The sequence below is a fragment of the Medicago truncatula genome, chromosome 7 (genome assembly GCF_003473485.1).
Source record: "Medicago truncatula cultivar Jemalong A17 chromosome 7, MtrunA17r5.0-ANR, whole genome shotgun sequence".
NCBI classification, from domain to species: domain Eukaryota; kingdom Viridiplantae; phylum Streptophyta; class Magnoliopsida; order Fabales; family Fabaceae; genus Medicago; species Medicago truncatula.
Genome location: NC_053048.1, coordinates 28207468 through 28226954, shown reverse-complemented (window position 1 = coordinate 28226954; position 19487 = coordinate 28207468). Strand labels below are relative to the sequence as shown.

At 32.4% G+C, this 19487-nt stretch overlaps 1 pseudogene; it reads right to left on the bottom strand.

Moving 5' to 3' along the window:
• Positions 1-12725: 12725 nt before the first annotated feature.
• Positions 12726-18183, bottom strand: LOC11405437 (UPF0481 protein At3g47200-like; annotated as a pseudogene).
• Positions 18184-19487: the final 1304 nt, after the last annotated feature.

Sequence of the window (19487 nt, the reverse complement as noted above, 5' to 3'; positions counted from 1 at the left end):
CCTATTTTCATGAACAAAACAAATCGGCATCGCTTTATTTCCCCTATTTCTTCAAAACAAATCGCCCTATTTCTTCAACAAAACAAATCGCCATATTGGAATAAAAGGGTTTTGAAAGATTATCTTCTTATATATTAAAGTTAACACAAAAGCATATTTTAGCCCTAATTTTAACCTAAACCTATTGCATAAATTTACTATTTTAACCATAATGCTCACACCTAATCTCCTATTTTCATGAACAACCCTAATGCTCACACCTAATCTCCTATTTTCATGAACAAAGCAAATCGGCATCGCTTTATTTCCCCTATTTTTTCAAAACAAATCGCCCTATTTCTTCAACAAAACAAATCGCCAAATTGGAATAAAAGGGTTTTGAAAGATTATCTTCTTATATATTAAAGTTAACACAGAAGCATATTTTAGCCCTAATTTTAACATAAACCTATTGCATAAATTTACTATTTTAACCCTAATGCTCACACCTAATCTCCTATTTTCATGAACAACCCTAATGCTCACACCTAATCTCCTATTTTCATGAACAAAGCAAATCGGCATCGCTTTATGTAACGCCCTAGTTGTCATATTTAATTATTTGATTTATGTGGAGTCTATATATATATATATATATATATATATATGATTTTTGGTGATTTATGTGGTGTGTTTATTTTATCATATAGTTTATTTTAATAATAATTAGAATAAGTGTGAAATAATAATTATTTTGCTGTTTGGGGAGTTAATAGAATTTAATAAAATTAAAGGGAGTTAAATGAAAATAAAGGGAGTTAAGTAAGAGGGAAGTTAGGAAAACAGACGTTAGAAGCTTTTTACGTGAAACTGTCAAGTTGGGAGAAAAGCAAGAGAGAACCAAGGAAGAACCAAGAGTTGATTTTGCTGTGCATTTATTCTGCAAATTTAAGGTAAGGGTGAGGTTTACTTCAATAGTGTAGTTATTGATTTCTGATTTTGAGTTTAACAGGTTTTAGTGGAAATTTGGGATTTTGGGTTTTATGTTGGAATGATGATTTTGGGAGTTGGGAGTGTGAATTTGATGCTTGAAATAGGTTCTAAGTGCATACAGAAAGTTAATTTATATCTGTAAACTGATTTGGGGAGTGATTGGAAGAAAAATGGGATTTTTGGGAAAAACCAGTTTTCTGCCCGTACAGAAGTTCATCGCTCGCCTCGCGAGTAGCTGTGCTCGCCATGGCGAGTGAGCAACTTCATAGCTCGCCTCGCGAGCAGACCAACTCGCCATGGCGAGTAGCCCAGATCAAAACTTGATTTTTGAAAAGTTGTTATAAGATGTTTTGGGGATGGTTTAAGGTACCTAGATGGTATTAATGATGACTGGAACAAGTTTTAGATTAAAAAGATGAATAGGGAGCTTAGAATTGAGGTTTGAGTGAGAAAATGTCATTTTTTCCCGAGAGCACCTAATTTTCACTCGCCTCGAGTTCGCCTTGAACTCGCCATGGCGAGCAAGTGGTTTTGTGAACTCGCCATAGCGAGCAGATGTGCTCGCGAGGCGAGCTGTGCATTGTTGAGTGCTGTTTTGCTTGCATGAATGGTAGTGATTGAGTGTTGTTGTTTAAGCATAGTTATATTTAATTATGCATAATTCTGGATGGTTGAATCTCTATTGGTTGTTGATTGTTGTTGAGGACTGAAATGTATGTTTTAACTATTAACCATACATGTTGTTTAAGTGGAGTCACATGGAGTTTGTATGCATGGTCAGTTGTATGTAGATATACACAAGTAGGTCCATTGCATATGCATAAACAGCGGAGAGGACTCATGTCCTGGAGCACTAGTTGTTCAACAGCGGTGAGGGCTTCGGTCCTGGTTGGTACCACATGCATATTTGAGGAGTCTAAGGTGTTGTCTTAGCAGTGTTGTCATGTCCATTGCATGAGTCTTATTTGTTGGTTGTAGATGCCACTTGATGTTGTTGATGTTGTTGATGAATATATGTAAATATTTATATACATATGGTGATGTGTGGATATTGATGATGGTTGTTGTTGCTTGTGAATTATTATGTTTATATTTGCAAGATGATGTACTTGATGTTTAGGGTGTCAGATTCAATTGAAGATTTTGATATCTATATTTATTGTTGTGAATCTCACCCCTTCTGCTTGAAAATGATGCCCTTCCTATGGGTAACTTGCAGGTGATCCTGAGTAGTCGGTGGTGGCTCAATGTCGTGTCTAGGGCTCTGATACGTGGGATGGGAATTACTATTTATATTATTGTTGTTTTTCCTTCCTATGTATCAATTTTTGGAACTTGATGATGTGGCCCTTTTGATGGTTGATATTGTTGTTAGGCTTTATGCCAAGATATTATTTGGAGGATTTTAACCGTTGTTGTGGTTATTTGAAATGCAAACTTTCCGCTGCATAATTTTTTTAGGTTATGAATGATGTCGATTTAAATAGTTTTATTTTCTATTTAAGGAATTTTGAATTTGCAATGTAGCATGCCCGTTTGGTGCTTAACTCTGATGAATAATTGTTATTTAATTACTTTTGGGTAACGGGGTGTTACAATTTGGTATCAGAGCAGGTTGGTCCGTTCGGCCAAGTAGTAGAGTCGTGTCGAGCCACCTAGGATAGAGTGTCAACTTTAATGTTGCTTTTTGTTGTTGTTCTGAGTTGTTGTTTCTCATGTAGAACTTCAAGATGACTGGAAGTAGTGATGCTGCTCTTGTTGCTGCGCTTGAGGCTGTAGCTCAAGCTGTTCAACAGCAACCTAAGACTGAGGCTGGTAGTGATGGAACTAGGATGTTGGAAACTTTCTTGAGGAATCATCCACCAACGTTCAAGGGTATGTATGATCCTGACGTTGCTCAGAAATGGCTGAAGGAAGTTGAAGGAATTTTCAGGGTCATGCAGTGTTCTGAGACACAGAAGGTGCGGTTTGGGATGCACATGTTAGCGGAAGAGGCTGATGATTGGTGGATTAGTTTGTTGCCTGTGCTGGAACAGGATGATGCTGTTGTAACCTGGGCTATGTTCAGGAAGGAGTTCCTGGGCAGGTATTTTCCAGCGGATGTCAGAGGTAAGAAAGAAATTGAGTTTCTAGAGCTGAAACAGGGTGATATGTCCGTTTCGGAGTATGCTGCAAAGTTTGTGGAACTTGCTACGTTCTATCCTCATTACAGTGCGGAGACAACTGAGTTCTCCAAGTGCATCAAATTTGAAAATGGTTTGAGGGCTGACATCAAAAGAGCTATTGGGTATCAGCAGATCAGAGTCTTCTCTGAGTTGGTTAACAGGTGTAGAATTTATGAAGAAGACATCAAAGCTCATTACAAGATAATGAGTGAGAGGAGGGGTAAGGGACAACAAAATCGTCCTAAGCCTTACAGTGCTCCTGCTGACAAAGGAAAGCAGAATATGAGTGATGACATGAGGCCTAAGAGGAGAGATGCTCCCTCTGAGATTGTTTGTTACAAGTGTGGTGAAAAAGGCCACAAGAGCAATGTTTGTGGTAAAGATGAGAGGAAGTGTTTCAGGTGTGGTCAGAAGGGTCACACTTTAGCTGAATGTAAGCGTGGGGATATTGTCTGCTACAACTGCAATGGAGAGGGTCATATTAGCTCACAGTGTCCTGAGCCGAAGAAGGTTAGAACTGGGGGCAAGGTGTTTGCATTGACTGGTACGCAGACTACCAATGAGGACCGACTTATCAGAGGTACTTGTTTCTTTAATAGTACTCCTTTAATTGCTATTATTGATATTGGTGCTACTCATTGTTTTATTGCTATTGAATGTGCTTATAAGTTGGGTTTGGATGTATCTGATATGGAAGGGGAAATGGTTGTTGAAACTCCAGCTAAGGGTTCAGTAACCACTTCTCTTGTTTGTCTGAGGTGTCCTATATCTATGTTTGGTAGAGATTTCGTGGTTGATTTAGTTTGTCTGCCGTTGTCGGGTATGGATGTGATTTTTGGGATGAATTGGTTAGAGTATAACCGAGTTCACATCAACTGCTATAGTAAGACGATGCATTTTTCTTCTGTTGAAGAAGAGGGTGAAGTTGAACTTTTGTCTACAAAACAGATGAAACAGTTTGAACGTGATGGAATTCTGATGTATTCTCTAATGGCACAATTGTCGTTAGAACATCAAGCTGTGATTGATATGTTACCTGTAGTGAATGAATTTCCAGAAGTTTTTCCTGATGAGATTCCTGATGTGCTACCAGAGAGGGAGATTGAATTTTCAATTGACCTTGTTCCCGGAACGAAGCCGGTGTCGATGGCACCATACCGTATGTCAGCTTCTGAGTTAGCTGAGTTGAAGAAACAGTTGGAAGACCTGTTGGATAAGAAATTTGTAAGACCCAGTGTTTCACCTTGGGGAGCACCGGTGTTGTTGGTTAAGAAGAAGGATGGTAGTATGAGATTGTGCATAGATTACCGTCAGTTGAATAAGGTTACGATAAAGTTAACACAGAAGCATATTTTAGCCTTAATTTTAACCTAAACCTATTGCTTAAATTTACTATTTTAACCCTAATGCTCACATCTAATCTCCTATTTTCATGAACAACCCTAATGCTCACACCTAATCTCCTATTTTCATGAACAAAACAAATCGGCATCGCTTTATTTCCCCTATTTCTTCTAAACAAATCGCCCTATTTCTTCAACAAAACAAATCGCCATATTGAAATAAAAGGGTTTTGAAAGATTATCTTCTTATATATTAAAGTTAACACATTTAGCCCTAATTTTAACCTAAACCTATTGCATAAATTTACTATTTTAACCCTAATGTTCACACCTAATCTCCTATTTTCATGAACAACCCTAATGCTCACACCTAATCTCCTATTTTCTTGAACAAAGCAAATCAGCATCGCTTTATTTCCCCTATTTCTTCAAAACAAATCGCCCTATTTCTTCAACAAAACAAATCGCCATATTGGAATAAAAGGGTTTTGAAAGATTATCTTCTTATATATTAAAGTTAACACAAAAGCATATTTTAGCCCTAATTTTAACCTAAACCTATTGCATAAATTTACTATTTTAACCCTAATGCTCACACCTAATCTCCTATTTTCATGAACAACCCTAATGCTCACACCTAATCTCCTATTTTCATGAACAAAGCAAATCGGCATCGCTTTATTTCCCCTATTTCTTCAAAACAAATCGCCCTATTTCTTCAACAAAACAAATCGCCATATTGGAATAAAAGGGTTTTGAAAGATTGTAGCAACATTTTTTTTGTTAATATTACAAACAGGTGGAAGAAACATTTCAACAAACAGTTAAAGGGTATCGTTTACAGTAAATGTCAAATATTTGATAAAAGGAAAATTATTAAATAAAACATTTTACATGTTGAGGTTAAGAATGAGCTATTTTTAGGTACATAATATAACATTAACATATAATTTTTACAAAATAATGAAGTAACATTTTGTCAAAAAAAAAAAAAAGATGAAGTAACATACCAATAATATAACATTGACATATAATTTTAACAAAAGAATGAAGTAAGACACGATTGATAAAAATTAATATTTTTAAGGTGAATAAGTGTGGTGTCTAAGGTTCGAATTTTAACATCTGCATATATTTGAGACCACATGTTTTATTCTCTTTGATATGCATTGAGATTTGTTTTTGTCTACTACATCTACAATGTATATGCGCACGGGTGGAAAGTCTAGTTAATATTAACACATAATAGACACGTTAACTAAACTAACCACTTTTATTAAGAAATGTGAAAAAAGCAAAGAGGGCTAGATATAAGGACGAAGGAAGTACTATTTAAAAACGGAGGAAGTACTAGATACATTTATTATTAATTCTTTTAAACATACCCCTAATTAATCCTTCGGTAAATTACATTAACCTTAGGGTAAATTACATTAACCTCTCCTAAGTTTTGTTAAAATGTCACATATGCTCCCTCTATTTTATAAACTGACCTGATCTCCCTTATTTTATTCTATAAAGGACACGTACCTCCCTTGAATGGTAACACCGTTAAAACTCTGAAAACCTAACAAACATTGTGAAGCTCTTTGTTCCTTTTTAAACCATGTATTGGTAATTCCGCCAAATACTATTCTCAAGCGCTTTCTGCTCCAACATTGTTGAATCATGTGGCTTTGAAACTAAGATATATCATTATCAAGGTCACTCATACATGGTTGTTTAATTTCGTATAAGATTTACACCTTTTCAATTCAATCATAACCAATTGATTCAATCACAAAATTCATATATTATGGTTAGTGTTGGTTTATAAAATAAATGGGATGTATGTGACATTTTAACAAACCTTAAGGGAGGTTAATGTGAATGCAATTTCCCCTTAATACTATGAGTAGTGTTATTTGAACAACAATATGAAACAACTTTTGTGACAATTTATTTTTTCTCTCTTTTCATTGGTCAAAAACAATGGAAAGAGAAGAAAGAAGAGAGAGAATAAGAGAATAATGTGAGTATGAGAGATAAAGTTGTCAAAAAGTTGTGAGAAAGTGATTGTACAAATATCATTTCTCTAATACTATTAACTGTTTTGAAATGTGAAAAGTCAAATTTAATACACATACAAACAAATGATAATTTGGTAATATTAACCCACAAAATAAACAAATTAATTGCACTAACAACTTTTTTTAAGAAATGTGGAAAATGCAAAGGGCGTTTACAAGCAGGAACGAAGGGAGTAAATTAACTACCGCCCTTAATTATAAAGACATTTTAAGATTTTTTTTTTTGTCTTTTTTTTTGTCTTTTTTTATAAGACTCTTTTGATATTTTGAATTACATTAACATACCTTTATTTATTTTGTATCTTTTTTGTCAATAAACTATAAATACTATGACTCTATTTGGTAAGGCCAATAAATACTCTATCCTTTTCAAAATAAGTGTCGTTTTAGTAAAAAAAATTGGTTCAAAATAAATGTCATTTTCAGTTTCCAATGCAATAATAACTTTTTCGTTTCAATTGTACCATTCAATTAACATTATATACACTATTTTCAAAGTATTATTTTATCTTTAATGAAAAACAAACCAATAGTTGATTAGAATAATTTGGTAAAATAACATTTTTCTTTCTTTTATTTAACTAGTGTGTATACTAGTGCAGAGCACCGAGAGAATTTATTTTGAATTAAATTAAGGGTTAAATATGTTTTTGGTCCCTATAAATATATCAACTTTTCATTTTAGTCCCTCTATATTTTCCTTCAGCTTTTAGTCCTCGTAAAATTTGCAACCAACAATTTTGGTCCCTATTTTTATGTAAATTTTTGTATTTCTTAATGTAATTGAGCATAAATGTATAGAATATTGTAAAAGTCACTCCAAAAAAAAAAGAATTTTTTAACAAAACATAAATTAAATATGAATTTTTTACCATAAAAAATATAAAAATCCACATTTAATTCATGTTTTGGTTAAAAAATTATAATTTTTTTTGGGAGAGATCCTTATATTGTAATACATTTTTCTGCAGTCTTCGTGAGCTTAACTTAGTTGGTAGGAAAAATGCATAATATATGCAAGATTTGGGTTTCAAACTCTGACCACCACAAAAAAAAAAAAAAAAAATTTCTGCAAAATTTTATTCAAAAAATATGAATTCTACGTATGAGTTTACCTCAATGGAGAAACCAAAAGTGAAGATGAATTTTTTTTTTTATGACTAAAAATTGAACGAAATTTTTTATAGGGACTAAAACGAAAGCTGACATATTTATAGGAATCAAAACATATTTAACCCTTAAATTTAAAATAAATATTTAAACTTCATATTTTAAAATTGACGCAAAAATTTAACGCGAAAAACGAACATAAGATAATAATACGATTTTTAATCTTCATGCTATATCTTAAATAATGTTTAATAATCAAAGCACATAGCATCCAAAAGGATTAAAATTTCATGTGCAACTTGAATAATTATTTTGCATCTTTACAATTTTGATCGTTGATCATCCATCAGAATAGCAATTCGATAGGTTCATATAGAGAAGACAACCAATTTGTTAAGCTCAAATTGAGAAGACAACCTCCACCGGACTTTCATGGGTGGTAAAATGAACCTTAAAATTAAAAAAATAAATAAATAAATAAAAAACAAAAATCAATTACATGATCGGGAACAAACTGAAAGGTATACAACAGACTAATATGATGAAGATTTGTAAATTTCAAAAATCAAACTGCTTAAAAACCCTATGACCCCGTACAACTAGATATGACAACAAAATCCGTGTCCATGGGTACCCGCCCAAATCAACTCCGATTTGACGGGTTTTTTCCGATTTGATCGGGTTTAGGTTTTTCCCGATTTCAAAATACGGATATGAGACGGGTGACGGGGATATATGTACCCACCTCGAACTCATACCCAAACCCTACTCGAATCTAGAAAGGTCATTTTTTTTTTTTGAGGGGGTTGATAATGATATGTCATGTTATTTGGTTTGATAATTGTCATGATATATGAACTTTCATTGATAGTTAAAAGACCAACTAAATTATTTAGTAAGAAAATGTTAAAATGAACAAAAATTGTTGGATAATGCATTACAACATTGTCATTGAAGCTTAAAAAAACTTTTTTTTTTTATTAAAAGAAATTGATTCAATGCGGGGACGGGAATACCCGAACCCATTGGAGGTGGGGATGAGATTCAATTTCTCATCTCTGTTGGGTACGAGTAGGTAACAATTAAATATATGGAAGTAGAAAATGGAGATGGGGAAGACAAAATCCATCCCCACCCCACCCCACCCCATTGCCATGCCTACGTATTACTTAAAAACCCATTCGACCCAATAAACTAAAACTTTGACCTACAAAATTACAACTCCTCTTATTGTATTGTATGTGTCAACAAAACAAATAACCACACTTGTATCTCGAAATTAAGCATGAGTACACCGAATGCTCTAGGACTTAAATACCAAAAGGCAGAGAAGAACAATAATTACAAGTTACAAAAAACTATACATATTATGCAGAAAAATAAACTTGTAAAGAATGGTAAGAAGCATACGACTTCTTCCCAGCCTTATCACAAAAAAGAAAAATGACTTCGCAACACTAATGTGGCAAAAAGAAAAGCAACAACATCAAACCCCAAATCTCACTACTACAAAATAATCCCTTTAATAGCGCCATTTGAGCATTTTAATAATGTTTGTGAAGTGCTAGGAAACCCCCTACAATTAAAGGTCAAAATGCTATAATAGCGTTTTCTAAGTGCTATTAAATAGCAACATTTCAATAGAGCTTTCAGAAAAGCGCTAATACAGCCTTACTTTTGGGCTATTTTTAAACTGGTGTTTCTTAGCGTTTTACGGAAAGCGCTAATAAAAGTCCCTATTTTTATTTTTTTAATTAAATCTACAACCAAAAGCATTATAATAAAATGCTAATGAGACAATAAAAAAAATACTAGTTAGAAACACTAGTATCCATTGATAGAATTAAACACTAGTAATGTGTTGATTTGAAACTTAATTACAAATGTCATAATATTAATCAATCCTAAATGACATCTAATGTATACTTATATAAAAATGAAAAAGTCATGCACAATACATATATATGAAAAGCAGGCACAAAAAAAAAACACCAAACATTGAGAGGACTCATGACAAGCAATCCAACGTTTACTCAATAGATCTACATCCAGCATATTCTCATGTGTCATATGGAAAGAAAAATTAATCAAGTATCATTCAGTTTTCAGCATAGCCAACAGTTTAAAATAACTCAAGTGCATAAAGAATTAATCAAAAGAATCTCGGTTGACAAACAATACAATACAAAACATCCATACATTATTTAATTCATTGTTTGTCTATTAACCTATCAAACTATCCAGTTCCAATACAAAAATTCCAAAATCCTAATCTTGTGAAATCTAACATAATTTTTAACATCCAGACGTAGCAACTATTTCAAATTACATTAAACACGAAAATGAAAATAGTTGAAAAGAAAAAGAAACTCACTAATATAGTTGACCATCCATGGACAAGGAACACTTTACTTTATGAGGTTGTGTAATTTAATATAACTAGGAAGACTCAACTAAGAAATTTTAGTAAAACATTTCATTTGCTAGAGAATAAGAGTGATAGGGTGGGATAAGTCGAACATCGACCAGTGAACCGATTCAAGGTGATGTTTTTTGTGACCGATTTGCTGTTCTACAAATGATGAAACAATACACATTATTCCCTATAACCACAAGTAACATACACTCAAATCTGGGACAAAAAGAAGAATGCAAATGGAAAAATATATAAGCATGAGTATCAATCAATGGCAACAAACATGAAAGCACACAAATAGCCGGATATAGTCCAGTATAAACTCGTTACGGCATAACAGAACAACTAAAATTACTTGGTAAAGATTAAAGACAACCAATATTTGCTTATAATTAGAGACGAGTAAATAAATGGGCATCAAGAAATGCAAACTCACTTTTGTAACATCTATCGCAATTCCAGACCTTTCAATCAAAACGGTATCAACTCACTCACTACAAACACCCAAGAAACAAGGGAAAAAAAAGCTACCAATTTACTATAATCTGAAACATCATAGCAGCCACAAATTCCACTATTCATAGTGCTATCAATTTATCATATAGCAGCGACAAATTCGAACAATGCTATCAATTTTTTATATTTTACTACCCAAAGAATCTGAAACATTTTTCAACATGGAAAAATAAATAAACTTATCTTTTTTCTTGGCAAATGAAATTAAAAAAAAAACTAAGAGAAAATCACAAAAACAAGAAAATCTATAAATTCATAGTTAAAGAGTGTCTTTGCCTTGTTCTATCATTAGAAAATCATAGTCAAAGACACATTACAAGCACCATGTTGTAGCACATTCTACTAAAACTAGTACTATCGATAGCATTAGAAATGATACTATTTTTTTGCTTACAAAAAGCATAATAACCCCGAAACCTTATAAGAGCCATTTATGTGTCCATTAACTAAACACTAATATGTAAAATCATGTGCAAAGCCATTATTAACATATGGCTTAATAGCAGTTTTCGCCCCCTAACTTTCACGAAGTTGCGATTTAAGCTCAAAACATTATTAACATATGTTTTTCTGACGTTGTGGCAGCAATTTTGTTTCTGCTTGATTAGGTCGTTTGGGGAGTGCTGGTGGGGGTCTGTTTGGTGATGTTTAAGTTTTTTGTGCATCTTCTTTTCGTATCAGTTAGGTTTTTGTTTTGGTGCAACCACTTATATACAGTGTGCCTTTATTGTACCGGTTCTGCTACTTTGTTCGTCTCGATCAGAGTTCAAAACGTTTTATATTAGTAGCCATTATAAAAAAAAAAATGAGATACCTTTCGGTTATTAGTTGTATTTTGCAGATTACATTATTGCATGAGACAATATGCATTTGAGATTTTAGCATATTATATATATTTTTACATGCTTGAGCAGCGACGGTGATTTCTTTTGATTTGTTGGAATAAACACCTTTAGCTATATTAAGAACTTATTGCTTAATGTTATTTAGAAAGAAAAAGCACATTCAAGTGGGATAGTCTAGTCGCGATAAATAGCATCGTCTTTTTTTTATCCATTATAAATTGCATTGGTGATATTTTAGTTAATATAAATACATATTGTACGTTTTGTTTGTCTAAAAAAGACTAAACATAAATTTATTTTTTAGATTTGCAATAACTCATATTGACTGCTCCACGTTTTTTAATTTTTTATATTAACCTTATGATTTTTAGGGAGAAATGGCGTCGCACGGGTAAAAAGTTTAGTAACAATGGATATAGTAATCATTTTTCTTTTGTGAATGAGGAAAAGCCAGAAAAAAACTATGTGAAGAAGTTTGTACTGAAGTTGATGAAGAAATTATTCATTCTGTCATTTTCATAACTATTTGAGTTGATTTTTGTTAGGTTATTTCGTAGCAAATACTTTGTGTGTTAACCCAAGAGCGTTTAGATGAGATGGAACGGGTCTCTTCTAACTTAACCAAGGTCCTGGGTCGAATCCAGCTTTAGGCATGCTGCAGCGTTAAAACTCTTAGGGAGAGCCTACCACCCATTTGGGTCCCACAATCCTCGAGGGATTAGTCTTCGCAGTTGTGCGCGGAGGATACCTGGTTTATAAAAAAAAAAATGTCAGTTTACAATACCAATGAATCATTAATGCTACTTTTCTTATTATACTTTTAACTATTTATTACCTTTTTTATTTCAATTTGATAATTTATCTTTCCTATACCATTAATTAAAGACAATTTTGTAAAATAACTCATAATATCTTTTTTCCATACAAAATTAATTACATTTTTAATACATGTGAAATGACTAAAACGATTTATAATTTGGGACAGATGGAATACTTGCTTATTAACTCATTTGGTCTATTAACTTATTGCAATGTCGATAAATACGATATTAAACAACCCATCTAAATAAAATCAACAATATTTATTTGAATAAATTAACTTGAAATATGAAAATTCATGTTTCAATTCAAACACTCATCACAAAGAAAAAGACACTCTTTATTTTTGAAATACTCATAGTCAAGACTCAAGAAGGGACACACAAACTTAACCCAGAAGTTCATTAAAAAAATTCAACACAACCCATGGAGAAGTGAAGAGTGCCATAACGAAAACAACATTCTCATAACTAACCACCTTTATTGCTAGCCGGGTGAATTGCAAACCATGTCTGAATGAAAGCAAGGGCAATAAATGCAGGAACGAATGCAATAACGGCCCAAGGATTGTTGAAGTAAGTGCAAAAACCCAGTTTTATCCAAGTCTTGTATTTTTTACGGTAATGGTCAACTAATTTGAATTTGACTTTGAAATATTCTTTGTTGTTAGGTACCAAGTCAGCACCCACCGTTGAACATTCTGCCCTTAAGTGTTTTAAAAAAATTTCAATTTTTTCTAGTGCTTTTTATTGTTTAATTGTATTGTACCTTGGACTTGGATGTAGTGAGGTTGAGTTTATGCAGAAGATCAAGAAGATGAGTGGGTATTGTCTCTGAATGTGACTCATTTGTTATTGATACATTATGTTCTCCTCCTCCTTCCTCCTCCATCTCTGACCTTGACGCCCAGCCACTCGAGATGATGAATTTCCTCGTGCACTTTATCAATTCACTCTCGTTGTTATCTTTTCACAATAGCTAGAGTACTTCATAAGGCAGTTGATTCTCCAACAAAAGTACATCGATCATCACAAGAATAACTAGATCAAGCTTAATATTCATGTCTCGTGGGTGAACAATGTTATCCAAGATATGGAGCAAAGAACATCCATCTACGAATAACATCCACGACAGCTTTTCTTCAAGGCATTCAAAGCCTTGAAGAGAATTTCCAGTTAAAGTTAAAACATCGTCGCTAAAACGACCCTTCAGTTCATCAATGTTATCAACAATCTTTTTGTGCAGATCGTGTGGATTGTGGCCTGTATTCTCGAGGTATTTTGCTGCCCACATAAGCTTATACTCTTCTCCTGTCTTTAGATTTGGATTGTCATGATGGATAGGACCTAATGACACCAACTTGGGTGAGTAATGCTTCTCAAAATTTGTTCTATTTATGAGATGGTCTACCACCCTTTGTATCTTTCAAGTCTTGTCTCCTCCTGTGGATTCTTGCTCTTGATAAGCTTGCTCTCTGCTGGATTTTGTTCTTCTCTCATTTCAAGCTTCAACAAGTTAGTAAATTTGTTCTTCTCTGAATTTATTTTGCAAGATTTGTTTTTAATTTTTTTTAATAAATTTTGAAAATGATTTTAATGTATTATATGCATTTTTTTTTTTGTGACAAAATAAAATATATGCATGTTGTTTATATTTTTTTGATATGATATATGCATTTTTTTTAAAGAATATGCATGTTGTTGAATATATGTTTATTAGGTAGATTTGTTAATTGTGTGTATAGTTATTATACTAGAATGACAAAAAATGCATGGTCCAACACTAAGGCTCTGTTTGGTAAAAATAGCGGATAGCTGATAAGCTAACTGAAGTGTTTGGTAAAAATAGCGGTTCAACTAGCTGATAAATGTAAAATGACATAAAGGGTATTCTTAATTCATAATAAAAATTATATCATTAATTTAAGTATTTGTAATTTTGTAAACTAAATTTTCTTTAAAAAAATACTTTAAATTTATTAATTTAATATATCCTATGTATTATAAATTAAATTAAATTTTATTCACTAAAATTTTATCTTATATTTATTATCATTTAAGTGTTTCCACTTTATAAAAAAAAAATAACATTTACCTCAAAAATAAAAAAAAAGATAGCACTAATAGAGTAATACTAATAACAGAGAATAAAGAAAATAACACTTACCTCAAAAAAAAAAAAATAATACTAATAGAATAATAGTATTTTGTTTCGTAAAAAAAAAACGAAGGTATATATTTTTTCAAAAAAAAAAAAAAAAAAAAGGTCAGCTGATATATATATATATATATATAAATTGGAATAAAGGGATAGTAGTCTTTATTACGTAGCTTATTATAAAAATTATAATGGATAAAAATACAATTTAAATGAAATAATAAGGGTAAAATTGGAAGAAAAAGTGTAACACCCCGTTTCCCAAAAATCAATTAATTAATAATTCATGCATCAGAGTAATTCCCAAACGGGCATGTCACACTACATTTTCAAAATTTCTTAAATAGAATATAAAATCTATTTAATAAACGTCCTTCAAGTCATTATTAAATTTGCAGCGGAAAATTTGCCTCAAAACAAAGATAGCAATAGTTTAAATCTCCATAATTAAATCTTTGGCATAAAGCCTTATCAACATAAATTCAACAACCATAGGGCTACGTCAGCAATATTCAAATTTGATACATAGGAATGAAAAACAATAAGAAAATCCCATCCCGTACGTATCAGAGCCCTAGACACTTTGAGCCACCACTTCTAATAAACTTCAATACCTGCAAGTTACCCATACGAAGGGCAACAATTCCAAGCAGAAGGGGTGAGATTCACAAACAATAATAATAGATATATAAATCATCAACTTAATTAAATAACGTAATAAGCAACATATAAGTCAACAATAATATTCATACTTCTTCGACTTTAATAACTCTTACTAAATCAACCAACAACGACAACAACAACTCGACCACAACAACAATATCTCCCTCAACAACAACGACCACAACACAACCTACAACAACGACAATATCACCATCAACAACAACGACAACATCATCCACTACATCAACGACAACGAACGACAGGGTACTATTTTCAACTCAATGAATGACTAAGCATTCCGAGGCATAAGCCCCCAACAATTTGAATGATGAACATTCCAGGGCATGAGCCCTCAACAGATTGAATGATTAACATTCCAGGGCATGAGCCCTCAACAGATTGAATGACAAGGCATTCCAGGGCATAAGCCCTCAACGGTTGAATGACGAGCATTCCAGGGCATGAGCCCTCAACAGATTGAATGACAAGGCATTCCAGGGCATGAGCCCTCAACAGTTTCCTAATCATGAAAGGACTCCACTTGTGTATATCAGCATACAACTCAACTACGACAACGACAACATAGGCAACAACAACGACAACGACTGTGCATAATAACTTATGACTTACTCCCCAACTTGGTCAACATCAACAATCTATGACTCCGTTACTTAGAACGACAACTTGCAACCTTACAACCTGAACCAACATCTTGTATAATCCAATTGAATGCATGTATGCATACACCAACAATCAGCAGCAAATCATATTCAATCAACAGCAACATATAATAACAAGCAGCGAGACAACAATAATAATAATCATCATATACAACAAGTAGGACTCATATCAACATCTTTCATATTATATAACTATCCCCTCATTGTTCATCAACCTAAGTCGACGTCATTAAACATTATAAACATCCTCTCTGAATCTCCGTATAATCAAGAATAACTTCTCCCCTACCTCATGGGTCTACTCATATCATCACGTGCGACAAATGATCGCAAAATCCTAAACAAGGCTTCTGAAATGGGACAACTCGCGAGGCGAGAGGCTCTACTCGCCATGGCGAGTTAGGGTAAACTACTCACCATTCCATTCTGACACCATTCCAAGTTCAATCTCATTCTAAAACTTTGCCTAATCATTAAGGTATATGTTCAGGCCCTCATAAACACCCAAGGTTAAACTCACAGCTCAAAAACACGAAATCTTGCAAGCTCTCTGCCCACACTCGCCACGGCGAGTAAACTTGCTCGCTATGGCGAGCTGCGAAATGCAACTCGCGAGGCGACCACTCCTGCTCGCGAGGCGAGCGATGATCTTCATCACTCGCTATGGCGAGGTTCATCACTCGGGAGGCGAGCGATGAAAAACAGTACGGCCAAGTTACAGTTTTTCTCAAAAATTCACCCAATTCCATGGTTCTAACCTTAAAACTGATTCTAAACATCAATATATGAATTATCTAAAGTCTGCTCATCATTCCTACATCAATTCACCCTAATTTCATCATTTAATCATCAATTCTCTCCTTAACCCTAATTCCCAATTCTCCAAATTTATTCATAATCTTTATTAAACAGAATCAGAATTATATAAACTAAAATCATTGCAAGTTAGCCTCACCCTTACCTTAGATTAATGAATAATGCTTAAACAAAAATCTGAATTCTCCCCACTTGGCTCTTCTCTTGGCTTTTCTCCCAAAAACTGCTTCCACGTGAAAATGTTTTCTGACTGACAGTTACCCACTTTCCCCTATTCTTAACTTCCCTCAATTATAACACTTAACTCCTTCTTAATTCCTTTAATTAAAATATAACCCCCAAAACTTCAATAATTACTAATTCCCACTTATTCTATTAAATAGTAAAATAACTCATTTAATAAAATATAACACACCACATAATCAACATAATTATATAAAATCATATATATATATATAAAAGACCTTAAATCGACTAATAATAATTAAATAAAATTGGGGCGTTACAAAAAGTGAGAAGCTATAAGCTATAAGCTCAAACGCTACTTGGAATAGCTTCTGAAAAATAGCTTTTAAGCTCGTGAAATAAGCTATAAGCTCATGGTGAAAAGGTGTTACCAAACAGAATTTTTTTTTGTCAAACGAGCTTATAAGCTATAAGCTAAAATCTAAAAGCTCTTTTTTGGGGTTAACCAAACAGACCCTAAGTTTATATTTGTCAAATAAAAAATACTAAGTTTATATATACTATATAATATATTTTTTTTTTTAAATTCGGGAAAATAGGTTTTTAATTACTATAGAAAATTGTTACTTTAATAAAACTGGTTTTTTTTAAATTTTTTTTTAGGGAAAATCCGTTTTTAATTTTGTGTAGTAAAAATTCTGAAATTCTTTTAAAATAAAATCTGTTTGTTGAAATTTTAAAATTTGTGTACTAAAATTGTTTTTAAAATCTGTTTTTTTTAAATTTTCTAATTTTAAAGTAAAAATACTTCATAAAAAATAATATACTAAAAGGGTTTATTGTTGGAAAACAATTTTTGAAAATAGTGTATTAAAAATCAGTTTTTTTAAAAAAAAAATAAAATTAAAACTATGTTAAAAACTATTTTTTTAATAAATTAAAATATGTTGTTATATTTTATCAATTTATAAAATAAAACAATATAATATAAATAAAACATTTATTTAAAAAAAATAATATACCGTTTGCCAGGGGTTAAACCCCTCGCAAGTCCCTGGTTTTTTGCTGATCAGATTTGACCATGCATCAATCAGTCAGTGTGTCAGCACAGTCAGAGCAGACTGCACTACAGAAAAAGTGAGGGAATATGTCAGGGATTGTGACAAGGACAAAGCCAAGCCATATGCTAGGGGTTTAGCCCCTCGTTTTTCCCCCAGGGGTGTAACCCCTGACAAAATGTTAGCGACGAGCGGTTTTGCCAGTGCTTCTGCCCCTGGCAAATTCCCACGCAAACGTCCCTTTTTTCAAGGATTCTGTCCTTTTCTCAGAGATTTTACCCCTGGCAAAAGGTAATGTTTCTTGTAGTGGTTTGCTTTAATTTTTGTAGCTCCACAATTTTTTCTTTAATAGTTTGGGATGCCATCATTCATTCAATATAATAATGGTTGAGGAATATTGATCCTTCAAACTTAACGAAAATATAAATTAAAATGTGTGTTATATAATATGGGCTCATTGTAGTGCTTTACCTATTGAAGAAGATAAGTAAATATGCTTGCTAAAAAAAATTCTTACACTTCACTTTAATAATTTTTTATATCTATCTTATTTTTTTTATGGCCGAGATTCGAACTCCAAATCTTCTATATAAAGTAACTTCACGAGGACATATATGTCCTCTTTGTTACTAAAGTAACTTGTCCTCATAACAAACTATATAATGTCCATCACTTTACTCAATGGACAAGAAAAGTAAAATTCATGGAAAAAGGATCATTGCTTTTACTGTTCTAGAATTTAATGTAACAACGCAAGCTTCTTCTTTTATTTCTTCCTTGGATTTTAACTCCTTAGGATTAGAAACCTAATAAACGTTTTTCCACGGGCTAAGCATCACGTCTTAATATATAACTCGCAACAGACACGTTATGTGTAATAAAAGAAAAAATTATAAAGTTATGTGCAATGTTATTTATATTGAAAAATAAGAAAAAATTTATGTTAAAAATGATCACTATCACAATTTTGGCTTTTAATAGCAATTTTAATAGCATTTTTGAATAACTGCTATTAAAAATGCAATTTATAGACCTGTTATAGCACTTTTCAGAAAGCGTTAAGAAAAACATGTTAAAGGATCTGTTTGATAACACCCAAAAAAGAACTTATAGCTTATAAGTTCATCTGATAAAAAAAGCTCTGTTTGGTAACGCTTTTTTACAACAAGCTTATAGCTTATTTCAGAAGTTTATAAGCTATTTTTCAGAAACTACTTGAAATAGCGTTTGACTTATAGCTTATAGTGTCTCACTTTTAATTCCAGTTTTACTTATTAATTTATCTAAAATCAATTTATACCCCTTTATAATTTATTTAATGTTAGTTACATTTATATATTTTGTTTTGACGAATATCTTTACCTTTAGGACATTTCATTGACATATATATACCTCCCCGCTGTGTGTTTTTTTTTCTTTCTAAATGATAATATACCTCACTTGTGTTTTTTCTCCTTGTTTTGAACTATAATTTTTTTTTGAACTGTATAAAATTGTTTTCCTAGTTTTGAACCGTATAAAATTGTTTCAAGTCTTTTGTGAAAAAAAAAATAGTTTTATGTCTATTTATACCTTCCTTGATTGATAATGCATTTAATAATTCAGTAAAATAAATTTCATGAAGGTCCCGTAAAAAAAATCAAGAAGATATTATTCATTATATCTATCAATT